The sequence below is a fragment of the Gorilla gorilla genome, chromosome 2 (genome assembly GCF_029281585.2).
Source record: "Gorilla gorilla gorilla isolate KB3781 chromosome 2, NHGRI_mGorGor1-v2.1_pri, whole genome shotgun sequence".
Lineage (NCBI taxonomy): Eukaryota > Metazoa > Chordata > Mammalia > Primates > Hominidae > Gorilla > Gorilla gorilla.
In genome coordinates, this window is record NC_086017.1 from 59640854 (window position 1) to 59659045 (window position 18192).

At 46.6% G+C, this 18192-nt stretch overlaps 1 protein-coding gene and 1 pseudogene across 3 annotated transcripts in view; one reads left to right on the forward strand and one right to left on the reverse strand.

Annotated features, from left to right (window-relative positions):
* Positions 1 to 14812, reverse strand: part of IP6K1 (inositol hexakisphosphate kinase 1) — a 63032-nt gene extending 48220 nt beyond the window's left edge. The window contains exons 1-2 of one of the 3 annotated variants that reach the window (XM_055382451.2): positions 14606 to 14807; positions 2302 to 2662 (exon numbers count right to left, since the gene is read on the reverse strand). The gene's annotated coding sequence lies outside the window, so the exon portion shown is untranslated. Of the gene's footprint in view, positions 1 to 2301; positions 2663 to 14605 lie in introns of all 3 variants that reach the window. The other 2 variants (XM_004034158.5, XM_055382452.2) reach the window with 2 other exon arrangements.
* On the forward strand, positions 3536 to 3863 carry LOC101143554 (PHD finger-like domain-containing protein 5A; annotated as a pseudogene).
* Positions 14813 to 18192: the final 3380 nt, after the last annotated feature.

Sequence of the window (18192 nt, forward strand, 5' to 3'; positions counted from 1 at the left end):
CAAACAGCCCAAATATCTATCAACAGGAGAATAAACAAACTGTAGTGTTAATGCAATGAAATACTATATAGCAATAAAAATAAACTACTGATACAGACAACAGCATGTATAAATTAAAACATTACACTGTGTGAAAGAAACCTTACTCAAGAGTGGCCAGGCGTGGTGGCTCACACCTGTAATCCCAACACTTTGCGAGGCCAAAGAGGGAGGATCGCTTGAGCCCAAGAGTTTGAGACCAACCTGGGCAACATGGCAAGACCTCTACAGAAAATTGTTTTAATTAGCTGGGTGCAGCAGTGCACACCTGTAGTCCCAGCTACTTGGGAAGCTGAGGTGGGAAGATCCCTTGAGCCCAAGGTGGGTTCAAGGTGGCAGTGAGCTATAATTGCACCACTGTACTCCAGCCTGGGTGACAAAACAAGACCCTTTCCCTTAAAAAAAAAAAAAAATATATATATATATATATATAATGTGTGTGTGTGTGTGTGTAACACATATATATGTAATATATATGTTATATAGTCTTCCTTTTTAACTTAATATATTTTATATATATAATATATAGGAAGACTATATAATATATAAAATATGTATATATAGAAGGCTATATATACATATATTGTCTTCTTATATTCTACAGCGTTCTCTTTTTTTTGAGACAGGGTCTTACTCTGTTACCCAGGCTAAAGTGCAGTGGCACGATCATGATTCACTGCAGCCTCCATCTCCTGGTCTCAAGCAATCCTCCCATCTCAGCCTCCCTAGTAGCTGGGACTATAGGCACATGCTGCCACACCCAGCTAATTTTTTTATTTTTTGTAGAGACAAGGTTTCACCATGTTGCCCAGGCTGGTCTCAAACTCCTGGACTCAAGTGATCCTTCCATCTCAGCCTCCCAAAGTGCTGGGATTACAGGCATGAGCCACTGCACCCAGCCTCTCTCTACTTCTGACTAGCCAATTTCTCATTACTCCAGTCTCTGTTACAGTTAATAATTCTATTTTTTTTTACATAGAGACAGGGTCTCACTACGTTGCCCAGGCTGGTCTTGAACTCTTGAGCTTTTTTTTTTTTTTTTAAAGACAGAGTCTCACTCTCACCCAGGCAGGAGTGCAGTGGTATGATCACTGCTCACTGCAGCCTCCAACTCCTATGCTCAAGTGATCCTCCTACCTCAGCCTCCCCAGTTGCTGGAATTTTAGGCATGTCCCACCATGCCCAGCTAATTGTTTATTTTTTGGTAGATAAGTGGGCCTTGCTGGGTTGTCCAGGCTGGTTTTGAACTTCTAAGCTTAACTGATCCTCCTGCCTCAGCCTCTCAAAGTGCTGGAATTACAGGCATGAGCCATTGCACCTGGCCAATTAATAATTTTGTATATAGTCCCAATTCTACCAATGAAAAGTAATACTGTAAACAGTCAAGTTAATATGCTTAAGGGTCCAAGTGGTCCTGCCTGGTACACTCTGCTTCATGAAATTACTCAAACTTAATATGGGCTCCCTGGCACCAAGGTCAGCACTTACTTTAGAGACACCTGCAAAATATGTAAGATAGCCACATATTGGCCAGGCATGGTGGCTCACGCCTGTAATCACAGCACTTTGGGAGGCCGAGGTGGGTGGATCACAAGGTCAGGAGATCGAGACCATCCTGGCTAACACAGTGAAACCCCATCTCTACTAAAAAATACAAAAAATTAGCCGGGCGTGGTGGCGGGCGCCTGTAGTCCGAGCTACTTAGGAGGCTGAGGCAGGAGAATGGCGTGACCCTGGGAGGCGGAGCTTGCAGTGAGCCAGTGAGCCAAGATCGCACCACTGCACTCCAGCCTGGGCAACAGAGCAAGACTCCGAGCAAGACTCCGTATCAAAAATAAATAAATAAAAAAGATAGCCACATATTTTATAATACATCTTCCCAAATAGAGAAGAAGCTTTTTAATATTCATTATATTTTCTATGCTAATGAACTCACTTTAATTTTTGCTGCCCTGTCTCCAGGTAAAGTACCAAAAACAGTAAACCAAAATAGCCTATGTATATCCTGCCTAGCATGCTGCTTGACCCTGATCCATACAACATCTTCAAGTTGAGCATAAGTCTTTATAAATAAGTTTCAGAATATTCACTAGCTAGGCATGGTGGTATACATGGGAGGGTGAGGCAGCAGGATCACTTGAGCCCAGGAATTCGAGACCAGCATGAGTAACATTAGCAAGACTCTCTCTAAAACACACACACACACACACACACACACACACACACACACAACACACACACACATAAAACCAGAATACTCACCACCAAACCAATTTTTTGTCCGAATTGCAACTATAAAGTCTCCAAATTAGTCAGGGACCATTAAATTTAAATTTGCAGGCCGGGCACAGTGGCTCATGCCTGTAATCCCAGCACTTTGGGAGGCCAAGGCAGGCGGATCACGAGGTTAGGAGGATCGAGAACATCCTGGCTAACATGGTGAAACCCCGTCTCTACTAAAGATACAAAAAAATTAGCTGGGTGCAGTGGCAGGTGCCTGTAGTCCCAGCTACTCGAGAGGCTGAGGCAGGAGAATGACGTGAACCCGGGAAGCGGAGATTGCAGTCAGTGAGCTGAGATAGCGCCACTGCAGTCCAGCCTGGGCGAAAGAGCTAGACTCCATCTCAAAAAAAAAAAAAAAAAAGAAAAAAAAAATTTTAAGTACTTATATGATCAAATACATATTGAGTATCTACAGAGTAAGACCATGTAGTATATTATTACTAACAAGACAAAAATAATTCCTGCCTTCAGAGAACTGAAAGTCAGTATGGCCCAAGAAGTTAATGGTAAAACAATGAAATATTACAAACTGAGCTATGCATAATACGTGACCTGTGGAAATGACTTTTAATGGGAGAGGGAATTTAAGGGATGAATACTTATCAACAAAAGCACTGTCTGTGGCTCCCAGACATTAAAGTCTAGAACACTTAGCTAGGGCTCTGACACAAGAAACTATACAGTCAATTCTCATTACTGATGGTAATTATGTTTTATAAAGTCATTGTGTACACTGAGTTATTGAATACTGAGTCACTGCACCTAGACAATAAATGGTTAAGTTCCTGTAGGCCTCTGGTCATATTTTTTTTTTTTGTTTAATAAACTCTCAGCCAGTAGATGATGATCTAGTCATATTTTCATTAACCAATTAATATATAACCTTCCAGATCTACATACATACAATATAAAACCTTTTAGGTATGTTTCTGTTTAAAAACACCTTATTTAATATAAATAACTGATTCATTAACACTGAACTATAGTTAACAGCATTATAACTCATGCCTGAACAAAACTTCCCTACACATTCCTTGTAAGGTAATCAAAGCCTTCTTGTGTTTAAAAGCACCAGGCAGCACTTCAATACGATGTTTGGGGGCCATTTTAAGCATCAAAATCACCAACAAGGCCAGGCGCAGTGGCTAACACCTGTAAGCAGTCTCGAAAAAATAAAAAAATAGGCTTCTAGCGGCCGGCTTCATTGGGAACTATGGCTAAACATCATCCTAATTTGATCTTTTGCTGCAAGCCAGCTGGTGTTGTCATCAGAAGACTGTGTGAAAAATGTGACAGCAAGTGTGTGATTTGTGACTCCTCTGTGCGTCCCTGCACTCTGGTGTGCTATGTGATGAGTGTAACTACGTATCTTAGCAGGGGTGCTGTGTGATCTGTGGAGGCCCTGGGGTCTCTGGTGCCTATTACTGTAAGGAGTGCACCATCTAGGAGAAGGATAGAGATGGCTGCCCAAAGATTGTCAATTTGGGGAGCTCTAAGACCTCTTCTATGAACACAAAAAATGCAGCTTCAAGAAGAGGTGATTGGTGGGTGGCCCCTTCCTCCCCACAACATCAAGCTGCTGCAGCGGCTAGAAAAGATGCCTGCTACTCCCGGCAGAAAGGGAGCAGAGCCCAGAGCATCACCAGGAGTGCCTGCTAGTGTACTGGCAGCTTACCAACCCTCCTCTCCCTTCACCCAGACACGTGGTAGGGATGGAAAAGGATTCTTCACAGAGCACTCTGGCACACTGTATTGGAGAAAAATTGATAGATTAGTTAATGGTTTTTCTTGAATTTGAGAAGCAAAGATCTGTTCTCCATATTGATATGTTCTCCCTCAACCAAGATCTTCTAAGAAATAATATTTTAGTCTTCTGCTTGAGGAGTTGACTGTGAAGCTACACCCAGTGAAAAACATGATCTTGCAGCAGCTCTGGTGGCAGCTGTCCTTGAAGAACCTTTGGTGTATGATGGGAAGCTATCAGAACAAGAAATGTAGCCATTTACTCTTTTAACACTTGCGCTATTGTCATGTTATTTTCCTTCTGAGAAATTGGAAACCCTTTCTGTTGCTATTACATTAATAAAGTTAGTGTTTATTTTCTGGTAAAATAAATAAAAATGAAAATAAACATTAAAAATCACCAACAAAAAGCAAATCAGGACAGGTGCAGTGGCACACGCGTGTAATCCCAGCACTTTGGGAGGCCGAGATGGGCAGATCACTTGAAGCCAGGAGCTCAAGGCCAGCCTGGACAACATGGTGAAACCTCATCTCTACTAAAAATACAAAAATTAGCCAGGCATGGTGGTGCGTGTCTGTAATCCCAACTATTCGCGAGGCTGAGGCAGGAAAATTACTTGAACCCGGGAGGCGGAGGTTGCAGTGAGCCGAGATAGCACCACTGCACTCTAGCCTGGGTGACAGGGCAAGACTCAGCCTCAGTAAAAAAAAAGCAAATAAATGCAAAAAACCATGGTACTAAATAGACCAAGAAAAGGACACTTATTTACAGTATGATAATTGAAAAGAAGGCAGCACCATGTTGCCTTGTTTAACCTCAGCTAGGAACACACAACTCAAAATTTTTGTCACTCTGTGCATATCTATAAATGATAGCAAAAGCACCAAAAGTACTGATTTTGGGGTTACAAGTAAATTTTAGCAGGTTTGCAAACTTGAAAATACAAACTCTGTGAATAATGAGGATCGACTGTATATTAATATGATTCCATTTATGTGAAACTTCTAAGAAACGCAAATTTAATCTACAGTGATAGATTGGCACCTGTCTGTGTCCAAGGAAGCAGGCTGGGGTTGACTGGAAAGGGAAATAAGAGTACCTTCTATGACTAACTGATATCTTTTCACTGGGCCGGGCACAGTGGCGCATGCCTGTAATCCCAGCACTTGGGGAGGCCAAGGTGGGTGGATCACTTGAGGTCAGGAGTTCAAGACAAGCCTGGTCAACATGGCAAAACCCTATCTCTACTAAAAAAATACAAGAATCAGTCCATTGTGGTGGCACATGCCTGTAATCCCTGCTACTCTGGAGGCTGAGGCACAAAAATCACTTGAACCTAGGAGGCGGAGGTTGCAGTGAGCCAAGATGGCACCACTGCACCCCAATCAGGGTGACAGAGCAAGACTCTGTCTCCAAAAAAAGAAATCTTTTCAATGAAGTGAAATAGACATCTGTTGGGCCAGGTGCAGTGGTTCACGCCTGTAATCCCAACACCCTGGGAGGCCGAGGTGGGTGGATTGCCTGAGGTCAAGAGATCGAAACCATCCTGGCTAACACAGTGAAACCCCATCTCTACTAAAAATACAAAAAATTAGCCAGGCGTGGTGGCACGTGCCTGTACTCCCAGCTACTTGGGAGGCTGAGGCAAGAGAATCACTTGAACCTGGGAGGTGGAGGTTACAGTGAGTGGAGATTGCGCCACTGCACTCCAGCCTGTGAGACAGAGCAAGACTCTATCTCAAAAAAAAGAAAAAAAGAAAAATTATACCACAATAAAGTTGGAAATTTCTTTAAAAACAATGATAAAGGGCCAGGCGTGGTGGCTCACGCCTGTAATCCCAGCACTTTGGGAGGCCGAGATGGGCGGATCACGAGGTCAGGAGATCGAGACCATCCTGACTAACATGGTGAAACCCCGTCTCTACTAAAGATACAAAAAAATTAGCTGGGCGTGGTGGCAGGCGCCTGTAGTCCCAGCTACTCGGGAGGCGAAGGCAGGAGAATGGTGTGAAACCGGGAGGCGGAGCTTGCAGTGAGCTGAGATCGCGCCACACACTCCAGCCTGGGCGACAGAGCGAGACTCTGCGGAAAACAAACAAACAAAAAAAAACAATGATAAAGCATAAAGGTCAAAGATCAGAGATCAGCTGGCCGTTTCTGGTGTGCAGGGGATTTTCTTTAACAGTGAAATGACTTTTTTTTTTTTAAGACGGGGTCTCTCAGCTGGGTGTGGTGGCTCACACCTGTAATCCCAGCACTTTGGGAGGCCAAGGCGAGTGGATCACAAGGTCAGGAGATCGAGACCATCCTGGCCAACATGGTGAAACCCCGTCTGTACTAAAAATACAAAAATTAGCAGAGCGTGGTGGCACATGCCTGTAAATCCCAGCTACTTGGGAGGCTGAGGCAGGAGAATCGCTTGAACCCTGGAGGTGGAGGTTGCAGTGAACCGAGATCGCGCCACTGCACTCCAGCCTGGGCAACAAGAGTGAGATTCGGTCTCAAAAAAAAAAAAAAAAAAGGCAGGGTCTTGGCAAGGTGTGGTGGCTCATGCCTGTAATCCCGGCACTTTGGGAGGCCAAGGCAGGTGGACGGCTTGAGGTCAGGAGGTCAAGACTAGCCTGGCCAACACGGTGAAACTTCGTCTCTACTAAAAATGCAAAAATTAGCTGGGCATGGTGGTAGGTGCCTGTAATCCCAGCTACTCAGGAGGCTGAGGCAGGAAAATCACTTGAACCTGGGAGGCAGAGGTTGTAGTGAGCCGAGATCGTGCCTCTGCAATCCAGCCTGGGCGACAAAGTGAGACTTCATCTCAAGAAAAAAAAAGGATAGGGTCCCACTCTGTCACCCAGGCTGGAGTGCAGTGGCCCAACCACAGCTCACTGCAGCCTCAAAATCCCAGACTGAAGCGATCCTCCCATCTTAGACTCCCCAGTAGCTGGAGTTACAGTCACGCACCACCACGCCTGGCTAATTTTTTTATTTTTTGTATCGATGGGGTCTCGAACCCCTGGGCTCAAGTGATCCTACTGCCTCAGCCTCCAAAGTGCTAGGATTACGGGGATGAGCCACCATGTCCAGCCAATACGTTTTTAATTAACAGCTTTATTGATATATGATTCACACATCATACGATTCACCCATTAAGGTGTACAATTCAATGATTTTAAGTATAAAATTTAAAAAAAGTATAAAATATTCAGAAATAGGAGCAACCATCACAATTTTAGAATGTTTTAATCATCTCAAAAAGAAATTCCATACCCTTAAGCTATCTTTTTCCCTATCCCCTACAACCACCTCCAAGCCCTAAGCAATCACTAATCTACTTTCTGTTTCTATAGAATTGCCTATTCTGGATATTTCACATAAATGGAATCATGTAAATGTGAACTTTTGTATCTGACTTCTTTCACTTAACATGTTTTCAAGGTTCATCCATGTTGTAACATGTATCACTCTTTGTTCCTTTTTATTGCAGAATAATGTTCCCTTGTATGTATACACCACATTTTATCTGTCAGTTGACGGACATTTGGGTTGCTTCTCCTTTTGGCTATTATGAATAATGCTGCCATAAACATTCATGTACAAGTTTTTGTGTGAACATTTGTTTTCATTTCTCTTGGGTAGATAGCCAGGAGGGAGATTGCTGGGTCATATGGTAACTCTATATTTAACCACATAAAGACTGTTTTCCCAAGTGGCCCACTTGACATTCCCACCAACAATGTATGAGGTCTCTAATTTCTCCATATTTCCATCAATATATGACATCATCTGATTTTTTTATTACAGAGTAAGTTGTTTAATGATTGTTCATTCAATCATAATACACCCAAATTTTTCTTTTCTTTTCTTTTTAGAGACAGGGTCTTGCTCTGTCATCCAGGCAGGAATGCAGTGGTACAATCAAGGCTCACTGCAGCCTCAACCTCCTGGGCTCAAGCAATCCTCCCACCTCTGCCTCCCAAGTAGCCGAGAATACAGGTGCATGCCACTATGCTCATTTAACTTTTACTTTTTTTTTTGCAGAGATGGGGTCTCACTATGTTGCCCAGGCTGGTCTCAAACTCCTGGGCCCAAGCAATTTGCCTGCTTCAACCTCCAAAAGTTCTGGAATTACGGGCATGAGCTACGGCACCTGGCCTACACCTAGATTTTTATGTATTTATAAGGTGCTCTTATTAACATTGAATTTTAGACTTGAAAAGAGTCCAGTCCTAGACCTGCTCCCCTACCCTGCCCTCCTTTTATATAATGAGACAGGAATAAATAAGCTAAACCCACAAATAAAATTTTACAAAAGAGATCAGCAGATTTTCTAGGCACTCAACAAAACAAAGTCCCTAACAGAGATCCAGCACTGAAGTGAACATGTGTTCCCATCAAAGCTCATTTGTTACGTCTTCTAAATAAACGTAACTTCAAACCACAGTAGCACAAGAGAGTCTTTATCATCTTTCATACACACACACACACACACACACAGTCTTAGGCTTTCCTACCCAGAATCTATTGCTCAAATTCTGCTGTAGTAGGAGAAATGAAAACCTATATTTAAAAATTAGTGCAAAAGCACAGATCCAGAGCCACAAAGACACAAAATGCCTGACTGCTTCCTTGTTCCAAGTCAGAAACAAGAGTGTACTGTGCAGTCTTTCCCCAGCTCTGCCCATCACTGTTCCTTATAGTGTCAGGGCTGCACTGGGAGGAAGGCAGGCAGCAAATACTGCCATTTACAGCAGCCCAAGGAGACAGTGAAATCAAGCCACAACAAAGAAAAGGGCCTAAAAATGTTTGCATCCAGTGCCATGCTCACAGAAATGTTTTCCTAGAAAAGTGGCACTTTAACCAGGAAGGGCTCTTTCCAGGCCTTAGTTCTGCCCTTTGAGCAAGTTCTGTCTCTGTTCTGCAGCACTAAGGGATGGGCCTGACTCTATAAAGCACTAGAGTTAACATATGCAAGCACTTCAAGGCAAGGCAGGGTGGAGGCAGAAATTCATAGCCCACCAAATCCCCACTTCTACTTGCCCACTCCCTTCTATTTCCCCGTTTAATTACAAAAGGTGTTTCCAACTCAGACAAATCTAGTAAATCTTTATAAATATTTGGTCCTCGTCTACTACGTACAGGCGCAAAAAGACACAAAAAGTGTAAAATACAGTCCCTGTCAGAAAAGGATTATTAGGCCCTACCAGAGGAAACAAAAAAGATTTTTTTCTTTTTTTTTTTTTTTTTGAGACAGAGTTTCACTCTTGTTGCCCAGGCTAGAGTGCAGTGGTGGTGCAATCTCAGCTCACTGCAACCTCTGCCTTCCAGGTTCAAGTGATTCTACTGCTTCAATCTTCCAAGTAGCTGGGATTACAAGCACCCGCCACCACGCCCGGCTGATTTTTTGTATTTTTAGTAGAGACAGAGTTTCACCATGTTGGCCAGGCTGGTCTCGAACTCCTGACCTCAGGTGATCCACCCGCTGTGGCCTCCCAAAGTGCTGGGATTACAGGCGTGACCCACTGTGCCGGCCTAAAAAATTATTCTTAAAAGAGCAAATACTATTTTGATGTTTGTTTCAGAGCAATAATGTAACTGCAGTTCAAAGGGTATGGAATATATCCCCAGGAGCAGAAATGTTTTGGGGACGTTTTATAAAGAAGGTAGGTAGAAATGGAGCTGGACTATGGACAAGGGAAAAGCTGAAGGAAAAGGTCATCTCCACAGGCCATAGGTCACTGGATTCAGCCATGAGAGGATTTGTGCAGAGAAAGAGTATGTATGGAATGTTTAGCAAACCATTTGGTTAGTGGGGATTAGGACAAACCCTGAGGAGGTAGGCTGGAGCCAGCTGGACTGTATCACCTTAAATGCCACATTAGGACATCAGATCTCATCCCATAAGCCTGTAGCAGTTCCTGATTTCAGTGCAGGATCTCCGTAGTCTGTGCAGTGTGAAAAACTCCTGAAATTGGCCAGGCAAGGTGACTCACATTCATAATCCAGCACTTTGGGAGGCCGAGGTGGGAGGATCACTCAAACCCAGGAGTTAGAGACCAGCCTGGGCAACAAACAAGACACCATGTCCATTAAAAAAAAAAAATTAAAATTAAAAATTAGCTGAGCACAGTTGTGCCCACCTGTAGTTCTAGCTACTCTGGAGGCTGAGGCAGGAGAATCACCTGAGCCCAGGAATTCGAGGCTGCAGTGAGCTATGATCATGCCACTGCACTCCAGCTGGGCAACAGAGTAAGACCTGTCTCAAAAAAAATTAAGTAAACAAAAGTACTACAGTTTACAGATAAATTATGCAAACATAAAGAACAGTGGATGGAAAGTCTGCTTTTTCTTTTTTTTTTTGAGATGGAGTCTAGCTCTGTCGCCCAGGCTGGAGTGCAGTGGCGCAATCTCGGCTCACTGCAACCTCCACCTCCCAGGTTCAAGTGATTCTCCTGCCTCAGCCTCCTGAGTAGCTGGGATTACAGGTGCACGCCACCACACCTGGCTAATCTTTGTATTTTTAGTAGAGGCGGCTTTTCACCATGTTGGTCAGGCTGGTATGGAACTCCTGACCTCGTGACCCGCCCACCTCGGCCTCCCACAGTGCTGGGATTACAGGCTTGAGCCACCGCGCCCGGCCTGGAGGGTCTACTATTATAACAACAGTCTGACACATTTGCACTTAAAAATGCCCATCACAAGCCAGGCACAGTGGCTCATGCCTGCACTTTAGGAACCTGAGGCAGGAGGATCATTTGCACCCACGAGTTTGAGACTAGACTGAGCAACATAGTGAGACCCCCATCTCTACAAAAAAATTAAGACAAAGAAAATTAGCCAGGCATGGTGGCGCATGTGTGTAGTCCTAGCTACTTTGGAAGCTGAGGCAAGAAGATCACTTGAGCCCAGGAGTTGGAGGCTGCAGTGAGCTACAATTGTGTCACTACACTCCAGCCTAGGAGGTTTTTAAGAGACTGTCTCTTTAAAAAGGCCAGGCGTGGCCAGGTGTGGTGGCTCACACCTGTAATCCCAGCACTTTGGGAGGCCAAGGTGGGTGGATCACCTGAGGTCAGGAGTTTGAGACCAGCCTGGCCAACATGGCAAAACCCCGGCTCTACTAAAAAAAAAAAAAAAAAAAAAAAAAATTAGCCAGGCGTGCTGGCGCACTCCTGTAGTCCCAGCTACTCGGGAGGCTGAGGCAGGAGTATCACTTGAACCCAGGAGGCGGAAGTTGCAGTGAGACAAGATCATGCCACTGCATTCCAGCCTGGGCGACAGAGTGAGACTCCGTCTCAAAAAAAAAAAAAAAAAAAGGCCGGGCATGGTGGCTCATGCCTGTAATCCTAGCATTTTGGGAGGCCAAGACAGGAAGATCACTTGAGACTAGGAGTTCAAGCCCAGTCTGGGCAACTGAGACCCCATCTCTACATAAGTAATTTTTAAAAATGCAAATGACAGCCAGTGTGTTGTCTCACCCCTGTAATCCCAGGCCAAGGCTGAGGCAGGTGGATCACCTGTCAGGAGTGACCAGCCTGGCCAACATGGTGAAACCCTGTCTCAGAAAAAAAAAAAAAAAGCAGGGGCTTGGGACAATTTTGAAAAGCTAATATTTTCGCCGGGTGCGGTGGCTCTCGCCTGTAATCCCAGCACTTTGGGAGGCCGAGGCAGACGGATCATGAGGTCAGGAGATCGAGACCATCCTGGCCAACACGGTGAAACCCCGTCTCTCCTAAAAACACAAAAAAATTGGCCGGGCGCGGTGGCAGGTGCCTGTAGTCCCAGCTATTTGGGAAGCTGAGGCAGGAGAATGGCGTGAACCCAGGAGGTGGAGCTTGCAGTAAGCCAAGACCATGCCACTGCACTCCAGCCAGCGCAACCGAGTGAGATTCCGTCACAAAAAAAAAAAGAAAGAAAGAAAAGCTAATATTTTAATATCCCCTTCCTTTCAAGAACTGCCCGAGGAACTGGTCTTACCAAGATTAAAATGAACTAAAGATTCAAAAAATGGCCCTGAAGGACAATGAAATAAATAACTAAAGACTACTCAACTTCTCCCTTGCCTCACAAGTGCAGTATAAACTCAGTCGAACAGCAACAAGCTGCCAGCGTCCTCTGGGTTCAGCACCTGCTTTCCTAAAGGATCTCCTGACCAAGGAGCTGGTTTCTTTCAAAATTATTATTTTATTTATTATTTATTTATTTATTTATTTTTGGAGACTGAGTCTCACTCTGTCACCCAGGCTGGAGTGCAGTGGCGTGATCTCAGCTCACTGCAACCTCCGCTTTCCGGGTTCAGGTGATTCTCCTGCCTCAGCCTCCATGCACCACCACGCCCAGCTAATTTTTGTATTTTTAGTAGAGATGGGATTTCGCCATTTTGGATAGGCTAATCTCTAACTACTGACCTCAGGTGATCCGCCCGCCTCAGCCTCCCAAAGTGCTGGGATTACAGACATGAGCTACCGCACCTGGCCTCTTTCAAAATTATACATTCAGAGGTGACAAGATCCTGATAGAAGTGCACAAAGTAGGCTGGGCGCGTGACCAGGCACAGTGGCTCACGCCTGTAATCCCAGCACTTTGGGAGGCCAAGGCAGGCGGATCAGGAGGTCAGGAGTTCGAGATCAGCCTGAACAACATGGTGAAACCAGGTCTCTACTAAAAATACAAAAATTAGCCGGGCATAGTGGCACGCACCTGTAATCCCAGCTACTTGGGAGGCTGGGGCAGGAGACTCGCTTGAACCCAGGAGGCAGAAGTTGCAGTCAGCTGAGATTGTGCCATTGCACTCCAGCCTGGGTGAGAGAACGAGACTCCGTCTCAGAAAAAAAAAAAAAAGTAGGCTTGGCGCGGTGGCTCACGCCTGTAATCCCAGCAATTTGGGAGGCGGAGGCGGGTTGATCATGAGGTCAGGAGTTCGAGACCAGTCTGGCCAACATAGTGAAACCCTGTCTCTACTAAAAATACAAAAATTAGCCAGGTGTGGTGGCACGTGCCTGTAGTCCCAGCTATTCGGGAGGCTGAGGCAGGAAAATTGCTTGAACCAGGGAGTCAGAGGTTGCAGTGAGCCGAGATGGCACCACTATACTCCAGCCTGGCAACGGAGCAAGACTCCATCTCAAAAAAAAAAAACAAAAACAAAACGAAACAAAACAAAACAAAAAAAAAGTGCACAAAGTATTGTCGCTTGACTTCTTAGTCATCTCATGCAGGCATGTTCTATGACCACATACAAGAAGACTGTACAAAGAACCAAAGAGGCCACAGGTCAAGAAAAATGTGTTTTGGAGCAATGAGAACTCTTCCTAGACCTGCACACTCTACTGAGGATCTCCAATTTGCCCAAATTCACAGGAAAGGGGCTTGAAGGTGTTTTCACTGAGCAAGATAATTTTAGTACTGTTAAAAGTTAATTTGTGCCGGGCGCAGTGGCTCACACTTGTAACCCCAGCACTTTGGGAGGCCAAGGAGGGTGGATCACGAGGTCAGGAGTTCGAGACCAGCCTGGCCAACATGGTGAAACCCCGTCTCTATTAAAAATACAAAAATTAGCCGGGCATGGTGGCGCGTGGCTGTAGTCCTACCTACTAGGGAGGCTGAGGCAGGATAATCGCTTGAACCCGGGAGGTGGAGGCTGTGGTGAACCGAGATCGCGCCACTGCACTCCGGCCTGGGCAACAGAGCGAGAGACTCTGTCTCAAAAGAAAAAAAAGAAAAAAAAAAAGTTAATTTGCCAGTTCGATATCATCCACAACAAAAACAAGTTTCTTTTTCCGATTCTAAGACACTCCTATGTTTCCTTTGTCTCCTATGGCGAGCATCCCTTTAGGAGATAAATCAAGTCATCACCATAATATTCACTTTCTCCTAAAGCAAAAAGAGGAAGACATTACCACTCCCCAAAAAGTGGTGGTGAAGAACCAAAGAAATTATGTTCCAAAATAAAACTCAGCCATTATGGACATTTAACCAGGTTCTTTGCGAGGAAAACGGTGAGCTTCGAGGTACACGTGAGGTTCCGAACGCGTCTCAGGAAGCAGCAGCCAGGCAGAGGGTCCCCCTTGCCATAATCATAGGGCCGTGACACCGGCCTGCCTGGCTCGCGGGGGCTTTGGCTTGCTTCGTCTAGTCTTAGCATCCAGCGTCCTGAAAATCACTCGCAGCAACGCTATCTAAGAAAGAGGTAAGTCTATTTCTCAGCCAGGAGCAACATAACTCCCAGGAGAGCATCAGGGTGGCACCGGACACACTTCAGTGCTCCGGATCAGCGGAGTCCAGAGCTTCGGTCAGAGAAGCTGGTTTCCCGCTACTAGCCGGCCAGCCCTCAGGCACTGGCGCTCTCCGTCCTCCACACCGGCTGTCCCCCCGGCTTCGGTGCCAGCATCTAGGAGGCTCGGCAGGCGGCCGGTCAGGACGCTCGAGCGATGTTCCAGTGATGGCCCCACCGGAGCCCCGACCCCACGCGCGCCCACTCCAACCCCGCGCCCGCCACCGCCCTCCCCGCGGGCGTCAGGCCGGTCTATCGGCCCGGCTCCTGTCACTCACCTGCCCGGCCCGGGCACCGAGCGCCCACGGCTCCCTACGGGAGCTGGGCCCCCCGGGCCTCCAGGTTTCGGCCCGCCCCCTGGCAGGCAGCACAGGTGGCTGAGCCCCGCTACAGCGGCCTCTCACCGGCCGCTTGGTCCAGCTCCCGGCGCTGCCCACTGGGTACGGATCAACAACAAGATGGCGGCTAGCCGAGGGGGCGGGGGCCGGGCGTCATAGTAACCAGGACTGCAAAGAACCCGCCTCCGAGGGGGAGCCATCCCCAATCAACAGTCTTTTTGCTCGTCGCCAGGGGAAGTGCTTCCTGCTGACAGGTCAGCTCACCTGTCAGTCAGAGCCTGCCTCTCAGGGCCCCTGCCGAAAGCGTGGGGCACGTGACTGTGACGGCATGGGTTGGCGCATGCGCTTCGTTCCCGGAGTGGCTGGCGGCGGAGTTTTCGCTGGCTAGTCCGAGGCCGGAGCGCCCTTGGCTTCTGCGTCCCTGGCCCTGGTGCGGTACCGGCGGCGTCTTGTCATACACTTGCGCACACACAGGGAATCTCAGCGGTGTGCTATTCGTTTTTTTGTCCCCCACTCTGGGAGAAGGGGGGTGCAGCCCCCAGTTCACTCTGGAAAGGAAACTGAGGCTCAGAGAGGGGAGGCCGAGCCAAGGTCACGCCACCTCTAGAAATGGAGGTGCTGGGTCTCGCACCTCCTCCTGCTGGTTTCAGAGTGTGAGGAGCCTCTATCCCAGCTTCCCACGCTTTGTCCCTTACTAGCCTCGAGGTACAGCAGTCTGTGCTGCCACAGCAGCCTCTGGCTCATTGCCCATGCTTTCCTGCCTGAGGTTTAGAGCCTAGCACAAGTCCTGACACACAGCGGGCACTCCCTTTTCTCTGCCCTAGAGCATCTTGTCTTGAGATCCTGTGACAGCATCTTTTGCCCTGGACTGTCATGACCGGCCTCCCAGGCAGACTAATGGTCCCAGGAAGATGGTCACACCTTGCTCCCCATACAGAACACCTAACTCTGGGCTTGGCTTCAGGCTTAGAACAACAGATGAAGTTACGTGGCCTGGGCCCACACCCAAATGCCCCAACTAGCTAACTCTGACTTTTGAGCCTTAGCCTCTCTTTAGCTTTGGTTGTCCCATCTGTAAAATGAAGATAAAAGTGGAGCTTCTCAGAGGAAGATTTAATGAACCCTCAGAGCAGGGGAAGAACTCAGGAAAAATCTGCCTACAACCACTTCCTGGAACAACCTGCTTCCAAGTTGCTGTTCCTGAGGCGTGCCTTAAAACACTAACTTTGGTGGAAGCCCCATGAAGCGTTTTCGTTTTGCTTTGTTTTGTTCCCACAGAAGGCTCTCAGCTTCTTCCTGGCCCTGAGATACCATAACTGGTTCAGAAGGGGAGGTCCTCCTAGCCAGGCGCAGTAGCTCATGCGTGTAATCCAGCACTTTGGGAGGCCAAAGAAGGTGGATCACTTGAGGTCAGAGGTTCGAGACCAGCCTGGCCAAAATGGTGAAACCCTGTCCCTACTAAAAATACAAAAATTAGCTGGACGTGGTGGCAGGTGCCTGTAATCCCAGCTACTCAGGAGGCTGAGGCAGGAGGATCACTTGAACCTGGGAGGCAGAGGTTCAGTGAGCTGAGATCACGCCACCACACTCTAGCCTGGGTGACAGAGCAAAATTCTGTCTCAAAAAAAAAAGAAGAAAGGGAGGTTCTCCAGTACCCTGAGGGGGTTCAGGCCCACAGACTCAACAGAGGAGTAAAGACTGTGATAACTTGGATTTACCACAGTAAGGTCCTCTTGGAGAGCTGGCAGAAGCCTGAGACCTGATGTCAGGTTGGGCATGGAGAGTGGGCCAACACTGCATCCAGCAAGACCTGCCCACCAGCAGATTGCTGCAGGCCACTTGGCTACATGCAATAGCTCAGGTCAACACAGGGAGATGTGAGAGCAGAGGAACCAGAAGAAACAGATCAGGAAGAAAAGCCAACAACCCTCAAAAGGGGGATTCTGCTAATCCTCCAGGACCAGCCATGCCACAGGATTCTCAAGTCTGCATCACCCCTCACCGCAGTGCAAAAGCTCCAGATCCTTCCCAAGAAAACCCCCACATACAGTTGGCAAATTGCCCTGAAGTTTGATGGGGCCCTCAAAAAGCAACAGTGGTATAACTACTATGGATAACAGTTCGGAGGTTCCTCAGAAAACTAAAAATACAGCTACCACATGATCCAGCAATCCCACTGCTGGGTATGTACCAAAAGGAAAGGAAATCAGTATATCAAAAAGATATCTGCACTTCCATGTTTGCTGCAGCGCCATTCACAATAGCCAAGATTTGGAAGCAACCTAAGTGTCCATCAACAGGTGAATGGATAAAGAAAATATGGTACATATGGGCCAGGTGCGGTGGCTCACGCCTGTAATCCCAGCACTTTGGGAGGCCGAGGCGGGCGGATCATGAGGTCAGGAGATGGAGACCATCCTGGCTAACACAGTGAAACCCCATCTCTACTAAAAATACAAAAAATTAGCCGGGCGTGGTGGCAAGCGCCTGTAGTCCCAGCTACTCAGGAGGCTGAGGCAGGAGAATGGCGTGAACCCAGAAGGCGGAACTTGCAGTGAGCCGAGATCGCGCCACTGTGCTCCAGCCTGGGCAACAGAGCGAGACTCCATCTCAAAAAAAAAAAAGAAAAGAAAAGAAAATATGGTACATATGCAGAATGGAATATTATTCAGCCATTAAAAAGAATGAGATTGTGAGATTGGCTGGTGCGGAGGCTCATGCCTGTAATCCCAGCACTTTGGGAGGCTGAGGCAGGAGGATCACCTGAGGTCAGGAGTTCAAGACCAGCCTGGCCAACATAGGAAAACTCCATCTCTACTAAAAATAAAAAATAAAAAAATTAGCCAGGCGTGGTGGTGCACACCTGTGGTCCCAGCTACTCAGGAGACTGAGGCACGAGAATTGCTTGAACGTGAGAGGCAGAGGTTGCAGTGAGCCAAGATCGTGCCACTGTACTCCAGCCTGGGTGACAAAGTAAGACTACATCTCAAAAAAAAAAAAAAAAAGGAAAAAGATTTAAACAAAACAATTGAATTCATGGAGATAGTGAGTAGAAGGATAGTTACCAGAGTCTGGAAGGGGTGGGGAGGTGGGACAGTTAATGGGTACCAAAAAAAAAGAAAAATGAATAAGACCTAGTGTTTGATAGCACAACAGAGTGACTGTAGTCAATAATAACTTAATTGTAAAGTTTAAAATAACTAAAAGAGTATAATTTGATTATTTGTAACACAAAGGATAAATGCTTCAGGGGATGGATGCCCCATTTTTGATGAAGTGATTATTAACCATTACATGCCTTATTAAAACATCTCATGTACCTCCAAATTTATATACCTATGTACCCACAAAAATTAAAAATTAAGAAAAAAATTAAAAAGAGAAACATCTCAACAACAACAACAACAAAAGCAACAGTGAGCTAGGCACGGTGGCTCACACCTGTAATCCCAGCACTTTGGGAGGCTGAAGGGGGAGGATGGCTTGGACCCAGGAATTCAAGACCAGCCTGGTCAACATAGAGAGAT